The following is an 8,619-nucleotide window of genomic DNA, read 5'->3' as shown; positions in this document are numbered from 1 at the left end:
GACTTCCACTGGCTTTAGATTGGAAAAGAGGGAAGAGCAAGTGTAATTTAGCCATAAGGAGGGTGAGAGGAACATCACTGGAAAACATAGCTGAAGCTCAGAAAGTCAGACCAATACTAAAATGCCAGTATCTCAGGGATTTTGGCTGGGTGGTAACCTGATCAGCTTAAAGGACTAAAATACAGCCCAGGACCAATGACAGCCCAGGTAATATGTGTTAAAGCTTGATTAAATAAATCTAGTAGTCTCAGTCTCATTTATTTTGGGAGCTAGCTGTGGATAGAAAAAAGCTGGACATCTTTTAAAATTACTGTTACAGTAAGTAGCTAGGGAGATGGTGTGTCCAGTGTTGTTCTAATGACTCCAGTTGCTTGTTCCATCCCCCAGGGTAGACCTCAGGCATCACCATCTTCCTTTCTCCCCTCAGGCATCACCATCATCCTTTCTCCCCTCAGGCATCACCATCATCCTTTCTCCCGAACACAGAAAAGGCACAGGACTGCCTTCTTCCGTCATAATCAAACTTTCCATGAGTCAAACATTTATTCTTGCAAATGTCTTAGTTCTTTATATATACTATGGGATGCTTTTTAAATATTGTGTATGCATGAAATCCCTCTTTAAATGATGCTCTGGGCGATCAAATAGTCTTCAGTTCCTCCACATTTTTAGAAACACTAGAATACTCTGTATTCTATTGATGTCATATAGGTTTTCTCTTTCTGAATGGTTTCCTCTAAACTCAGTATATAGATCATAATTAAAATAAAGTTGAAGTTTTAGCTAGAGATATCTCATGTCCTCCAGCTATTCATAAAAACCTAAAGAGATCTTAAAATACTAATATCAAGAGATAAAACAGTTTCCTTACCTCAAGTGCTACCTCAACATTCTGGTTTGTGAGGGATTTTAATAAAGATATACCTTTTGCTTCACATTTGGAAAATTGCCTATTATTTTCCTCTGAAGTTTGCAGTCACATAACCAAAGAACTCACAGATCAGAATCATGAGGGAGGATCTTCTAACAGTATATCCAGAAATCTGAATATTTGATATGCTCCCTGCCTAGCTGGTTATCCATTTCATACAATAAGAACAAAAGAATACTAAACATACAAGGTGTTTATGCACTGATCTGCAGAACCTGTGAACTTACATGGCAGACAGTCAATTTTAGTTAGTTTGACTAGTTTGATTGCATTAAAAAGCAACTGGGCAGGGTTGTGGATATAGACTGGTTGATAGGAAGCTTGCATAGCCTGCAGGAAGCCATGGGTTTCATCCAGTGTATCTCACAAACCAGGTGTGTGGTGCATGCATGTAACCGGCACTCCAGAAATGGAAGTAGGGGGATCAAAAATTCAAAGTCACTCTCACCTTCAGAGAACATTTAAGAACAGCTATTTCAAAAACTAAAAAACCAAAAATAATACTAGAACATTAATAAGGCACATTTTGGTGTATGCCTGTGGGAACATTCAAAAGCAGATGAGAGAGTAGGTTGGACATCCCCCAGGCTGAACTCCCAAATTAAGTAAAATAGGAAAAAGGAAAAAGCCTGCTGAGTGCCAGGACCCCATCTCTGCTTCCTATTAAGCTAAGATGTAAGTAGTCTCACACTTCTCCTAGCCTGAAACACTGTCTCCAAGCCCCCACTTCCCACCATGAGCTGTTACTTCCAAGCCATGAGCCAAAATTAAGCCCAGGCCCCCCAGTAAGTTTCTCTTTCCAGGTATTTGACCACAACAAAAGTAATGAATATATGTGACATAGAGCTTTGCAGATGTGCTTGTGGATATTAAGGTGGGAAAGTGGACTGACTTAGCCAGGGTAGCCCAGTGTGACCACTTGAGCATTTAAATCTCAAAGAGAAAGGCAGCGGATTCAGAGAGAGAAACTTAATTTGGACAATGGAGATAGAGGTTAAGAGCCAGTGAAGTAAGAGAGAGAATGGATTTCTGCCCCTCCCTCCCCCACCCCGATTTCAGAAGGAATAGCTAATTATGCAGTTTTAGCCTGTGATGCCTACTCGGATCTCTGATTTGTAGAAATATGATATATGATATGATATAATATAATATAGATTTTTGAGGTCTTACGTTGGCAGTATTGAGAACCTACCCCCAAGACCCCTGGGAAAGCCTTAAAGTGTGACAGTTTGTGGAGTCTTGATGCAGCAACAACAGAAAACTGATCCGTTTTGTTATGTTTCCATGGGAAGGAAAGCCAGAAGGCATTAGATTTATCTACTCTTTCTTTGAGCATATAAACTTTAGCCCTATAAAGTAGTCTGGAGTATGTGGAACAAAAAATTACATTTGAAAATCATGAACTTTTTTTTTAAAGAAAATACACATATTTTCTGAGACTGTAATATAACATCATTTCTCTATTCCCTTTCCTCCCCCTAAGCTCTCCCACAAACCCACCTTGCTCTCTTCCAAATCCATGGATCTTTTTTCAAGTGTTGTCACATATGTGAGCAGAACAAGGACAAAAAGAATACTGAATTTTTAAAATTGTCTTGAGATGCTGCTATAGCAAGCAATGTCCCCCCTTTATTCACTGTTTTCAAAGCATGCATTCTTCTCATTGACTCAAAAAATCTCCAAAGAAGTTAGTAATCAGTGCTTTGAAATTATCTCATTAATGTGAACAATAAAATAAAATCTAAGAGTTAAGTTTCCAAGGCCAAAACTTAACAGTACCTTCATCTGCTTTATTTAAGCACTGGCTCTAGCTGTATTTTCACAGCTTGGAGGGGCTCTCTAACTCAAAGATAAGGTGCCCAACATGGGTTTCTAAATGTAGCATGCTGCCATGAGCCAACAATCTGAAACAAGACAATCCCTCAGTTGACTACAGTCAGGAGATCTGTGCTACAAATATATACAAATACAGTCTGAAAGGCAAAGATACTCCTAGTTTGCTGATAATAAACTAAACATGCTACTCCAGACTAGCATCATGCATTTAAGAATTCATTGTGCTCCTGGACTCCTCTGAGTAAGATTTGGATTGTGTGTAAAACTCTTATACCTATCCGGATCACTCAGCCAATGTAACCTCACCCTAAAAATGCTTGACAGAAGATACTCTTTTATTCAACACTGTTGCCAATATATCAGTTGAAAAGAAAAATAACTGTTTTTTGTTTTTTGTTTTTTTGTTTGTTTGTTTGTTTGTTTTTCTTTTCAGACTGTTCCTGAGGTGGAGAACAGTGCCTGCTCAGAGCAACTTCTGGACTTCAGGACTGGCAGGCTGGCTGGCCAAGTGGCTCCAACGAGGCCAGGGAGGCTGTGGGGTCCCAAGCAAAGCCAGCACAGCCTATGGCCCCAGTATAAAGCCAGACCCTCTGCTGTCCCCGAAGACTGCTTCCCTCGCATGCACTTGCGGCTGCGGAAGTGAAACTTTTGAGTTGAAGCTGCTGCCACCATCACCATCATGGATGAACAAGAAGCATTAGATTCAATCACGAAGGACCTGGTGGCTCCCCAGATGAGCTGACGTCTCCGGGTGTCTGGATATGAGACCACGAAGAACAAGGACACAGGTCACCCAAACAGGCAGAGTGATGTCAGAATCAAGTGTGAACACAATGGGGAGAGACAAATTATAGCATTCTGGCCTATAAAATATGAAGATGTGGTGCACAAGGTGATAAGAGTCTTTGGGCAGCCTCTTGATTTGCATTATATGGATAAAGAGCTCTCTATCCTGTTGAAAAACCAAGATGATCTCGGCAAAGCAATTGACATTTTGGATAGAAACTCAAGTATGAAAAGACTTAGGATACTACTGTTATCCCAAGACAGAAACCACACTAGTTCCTCTCCCTACCTGGAGTGCCCAGGCAGGAGTCTGCAGGGAATATAAGTACCCTAAGCCCCTGAGCCCACAAACAGGCACCTGTCCGCACCCAGAATCCTGGTCGAAGCTCTTTTCCCCCTGGTTGTGTACCTGAGCGAAAACTAACAGCACAATGCAGGCAGGGATCATATATGAGCATCAACAGTAAAGGTGAATTCATCCCAGAGGCCAGCAAACAGTGTATGTAGATCCCCTGAGCAGTGTCGAAAATTCCTTCTCAGCAAGCTGCCAATACTTGGACAGGTCAGCAGACAGCCCATTCTTCAGGAAATCACAAATGTCCTCAGCCCAGAGCTTCCCAGACAACAGAAAGAAATGCTCAGATCGGGAGACCCAGCTCTATGATAAAGTAGATAAAGGCAGAACTTATCCCAGGCGTTACCATGCGTCTGTGCGTCACAAAGACTACAATGATGTCAGAAGAACATTTGCCCGAATAGAATAAGACGACATCAAGGCAACCTATTCACTCTAGTGCCCTCAAATCGCTCCTTGCATACAAATGGTGAGAACATGGGTGTAGCTGTGCAATTCCTGGACTCCCATGGGCACCTATGGAGTACAGAGATGGAGAATGCCCTCTCTGTGCAGGAAAAGAATGTGGTTATCTCCAAAGAGATCAGCAAGGCCAGTTTCTGTGTGACAAGGTATACCAGGATGGGAAAGTTCTACTCACAAAAATATACCACTTCAGCTAATACTTTAATGATGAGGTAGATTATTTCACATTTGTCTCAAATTTCCTTTCCAAAAATAATGACTAGAGAATATTTTAGAGATATTTTTTAAGTATCTATACAGGAAAAGCATTGTGTATTTTAAATAAGTAGAAAATTGAGAAAATTACAAATCATCTTTATAAAACATAAGAATTTGTAAAACAATATTATAGGTGAATAATTTTAATAATACAGAGATCAAAACATTTGAGGAAGATGCCTATCAATCTTTAAAAATCTTTCAGGTAATATTTCTTGATGACTCAAGATATCCAAATTCTTGACAATTGTCCCCATAATTGTCCTAAAGTAGTTGAGATCTGCCAAAATGCAAATGCCACATGAGTAGTGTAAGACACTGGCTAGCCTTAACTTACTGGAGACCCCACCCCCACCCTGAATGAACAACACAGATCTAGGGATGGATGCAAAAGCAAGAGGAATTATATTGTTCCAATATGTTGGGGTCGTCCTGCACATGAAGGAGAGAGAGAATGACCAGGAGTCGCCCATTCAGTGAGTTTTTATACAGTTTTCAGAGCAGCAGCCATTAGGCACATGTGGTTGGAAGAACAGTGTAACTTTTAAACTGATTAGGCTTAAGGGAGTGAGGTGCCAAGGGCTTTCCTTGTCTTTAGGTGGCCCATAGTCAGTCTGCTCTGCGAAATGTATCTGCATACTCTGGGCCTCCCCCACCCACAGGTGGCTGATGGTTGGTCCTCCCTCCCCCGTGGTCTGAGGAATATAATTAATCCTCTCCCTTCTGGAGGGGAGGGGTGCCTAAGTGCTCCTTGACCTTTCTCTTCCAGTAGGGGAGGGGCCTGGCGGAATTTTCCAAAGTTTCTGAGCTGACCTCTTCAGTTAAATTCCAATAAGTAATTTTTAAGCATAAAACCTACTCAAAAAAATACAGCTTATAAAAAGTAAAAAAATTGATTTTGTTTACTTGCACAAAATTACGTGAATTTATAGTCACTTCCATATAAATAATAAAATATTACTATGAAGCATTAATAATGATCATTTTATTATCATATAATACTTCAGTAAGGAGCTATTTCTTTTTTCCAATAACTTATTTTTTCACTTTATACCCCTATCATAGCTCCCACTCCCATCTCTCTTCCCAGTTCCACCCTTGCAAATCCCTTCTTCCCATTGCCCGTTCCACTCTACCTTGGGAAATCTAATCCCAGCAGGACTGGGTACATCCTCCCCACTGGGGCCTAACCAGACAGTCAAGGTAAGGAGAGGGAGATCCAATGGCAGGGAACACAGACCACAATAGTCCCCTCAACACTTATTTAGGAACCCACATGAAAACCAAGCTGTTGTACATTTGCTACAAGTGTACAGGAGGGTCTAGGGCCAGCTCCTGCATGCTCCTGTTGGTTACCCAAGTTCTATAGGTTAGTTAATTCTCTAGGTCTTCTTGTGGTGTCCTTGACCCCTCAGGCTTATTCATTTCTACCCCCTACTCTTCTACAAGACTCTCCAAGCTCTGCCTGAAGTTTTGCTGTAGGTCTCAGTATCTGTCTTTATCTGTTGTTGGATAAAGCCTCTCAGCAGACAGTCAGGCTAGGTTCCTTTCTTCAAGCAAATAAAATAATCATAAGATCATTTTATTGGAGTGGTGGAATGTGAGAGGAAGCCTGCTTAGGTTGAGCTAAGGTTTGAAGCCCTGGGAACCCTGAAGGGATGGTAGGAACAGACAATACAATTTTAAGACAAGAGATCCTACACTACTGGCAACTGATCCCTGGGCACCAGCTCTTACTCATAGTAGTACATCTCACACATTTATCACCCAACAGGCCTACAAGTGGGAGGACCCTGATGGATCTACCCACCTCATATACCCCCTGGTAACTCAAGTAGCCACCAGTCTTCTAGTGAGAGATATCTTATAAGCTAAATAAGGTAAATACTACCTAGAGGTAGTATTTACCACCCAACCATAAAAAGACCACATCAAAATAGAGGACGTTACCTACAAAGAAAGCTATGTCCAAGGAGACCCTAAAAACTCTTCCAAATCACCCTCAATTCTAGGATCCACTATTAGATTTGATATTCTCTACCTTGGTTGGCTCTCCAGTGTAGCCGTCTGTGTCCCACAGTGGCCTCTATCAAGAGAGACGCTTAGAGCCCTTACACAGTTGGTAGAAGAACAGCTTCTGTTACAACACATCTGCCCCCTCCTGCAGTCCATGGAACACCCTGTGTCCACTATAACAAAAGAGCTCAAGGGGGTGGAGACAATTACAAGATTTTAGGGCAATTAACAAAACCTTGAGAGTCTGTTGGGGCCTGATCTTTATCTTGTCCCTGGGCCATTACTTATTTTACAATTATTATTTCTAACTCCTGCTTTTAAGAGATTTGTTTTTCTGTTCCCAGAGCATAGTTAAGAAATCTTGCTGTTGGAACCTTCCAGCCATGAGACCTTGTGGTTACAACCTTCTTTAAGATACCTTGTGGTTAGAACTTTCCTTTTACTCAACTGGTTGCTAAGCACTTTCCATCTACCTTGTCATGTACTTGAGCAATGAATTCCACTTTGTAATTGTGGTTTGCAGCTTTATAAGCTGAGTGTTTTTTTGTTTTTGTTTTTGTTTTTTTAAATAAATGAGGCTTAACAGATCTCAGTCTGGTCTCCTTCCTCATTCAATCCACTCTCACTCCTTTCCTTGAGACCCTTGTTTTTAGCCCTGTAGGTCGGGGCAAGAGTCTGGGAGTCGCCCCAAAGGGGGCTGTCCCACATCTCAGCCATCCCTGCCAATGACCCCCTATTAGCAATAAACATAAAAGTATGCTTTTTTCCTATCCCTCTCCACCCCTAAGACCTTAGGCATTCTCAGTACCTTCCATTAACAACTCTGGCCCATTCTAATGATACGAATGGACTGTAATCCCACAGGGAATGGCTAACAGTCCAACCATTTGTCTGGAGGCTGTAGCCACTGCATTAAAACATATTGCTTCTCCTGGCTTGCTCAGTTTGCTCTCTTATAGAACCCAAGGCTACCATCCTAGGAATGGCACTACCCACAATGGGCTAGGCCCTGCCCCCTTGATCACTATTTGAGAAAATGCCTTACAAATGGATCTCATGGAGGCATTTTTTCAACTGAGGCTCCTTTCTCTGTGATAACTCCAGATTTCGTCAAGTTGATACACAAAATCAGCTAGTACACAAGATCTCCCTTGCCTTAATACACCCCCTCAAACCTACCCTTTCCTTCCCTCAAAAATTAACTGTTGCCTCCCTCTAGAGTTTTTGGGTAACCATAATTGGCTTCGACCTGGATACCCCTTCCCACAAGCACCCTTCAACCCCTGTTTAACCTCCTAAAAGGAGAAAAAGGGCCCTCCTCCTTAAGAGCACTGTCCCCGGAAGCAATCCAAACTCTAAATTCTGCTAATGCATCTCTAAAAAATATGGCTTTTGCTAGGTATGACACAATAATTCCCATAGAGCCCCTTATCTTAAATTCCTCCCCTACACTTGTGGGAGCCCTTTACCAATCCCAGGGGGTGCTACACACCCCAATCGGTGGCACACTAGATTTTAAGTGAGATGGATGCACTTGCTAGTATGATTTGAAATGGCAGGGATAGAGTCCTACAAACCCTAGGAAAAGAACCTGAAATTCTTGTCACCCCTCTTCTCCCTCTCAAATATTCAGTGGCTAATCAAAAATCACTCCTACTTTGCTATCAGCTTACTAGGACTCCCAGGACAAACTGATGCCCATTATCCTGATGAAAAATGGGTCTCTTCCCTCCCTCTGTTGTGGTGGCTGCCCCTAAACTATTTTCACAAAAGCCCATAGTGGGATCCCCGTAATATTTACCAATGGGCAAGGAAAGAAACTGTAGAAGTAATATAGCACTCCCCTGAAGATAAACCCCCTATTCTCTGATTGAGAGAGCTATCCCATCACTTCCCCCAATATAAAGAATTACATGCCCCTTTAACAACTTTTTGGGTAGTGTATATGCTGTTGGTTTGCTCCCTTGGCAAA

At 41.8% G+C, this 8,619-nt stretch overlaps 1 pseudogene; it reads left to right on the top strand.

Moving 5' to 3' along the window:
- Positions 1 to 3,446: 3,446 nt before the first annotated feature.
- Positions 3,447 to 4,589, top strand: LOC110290997 (mitogen-activated protein kinase kinase kinase 3 pseudogene; annotated as a pseudogene).
- Positions 4,590 to 8,619: the final 4,030 nt, after the last annotated feature.

This window comes from Mus caroli, unplaced genomic scaffold (assembly GCF_978045245.1).
Source record: "Mus caroli unplaced genomic scaffold, Mus_caroli_1 scaffold_3, whole genome shotgun sequence".
Classification (NCBI taxonomy): Eukaryota; Metazoa; Chordata; class Mammalia; order Rodentia; family Muridae; genus Mus; species Mus caroli.
The sequence above is the reverse complement of the archived record's forward strand: the minus strand, read 5'-3'. Positions and strand labels throughout refer to the sequence as shown.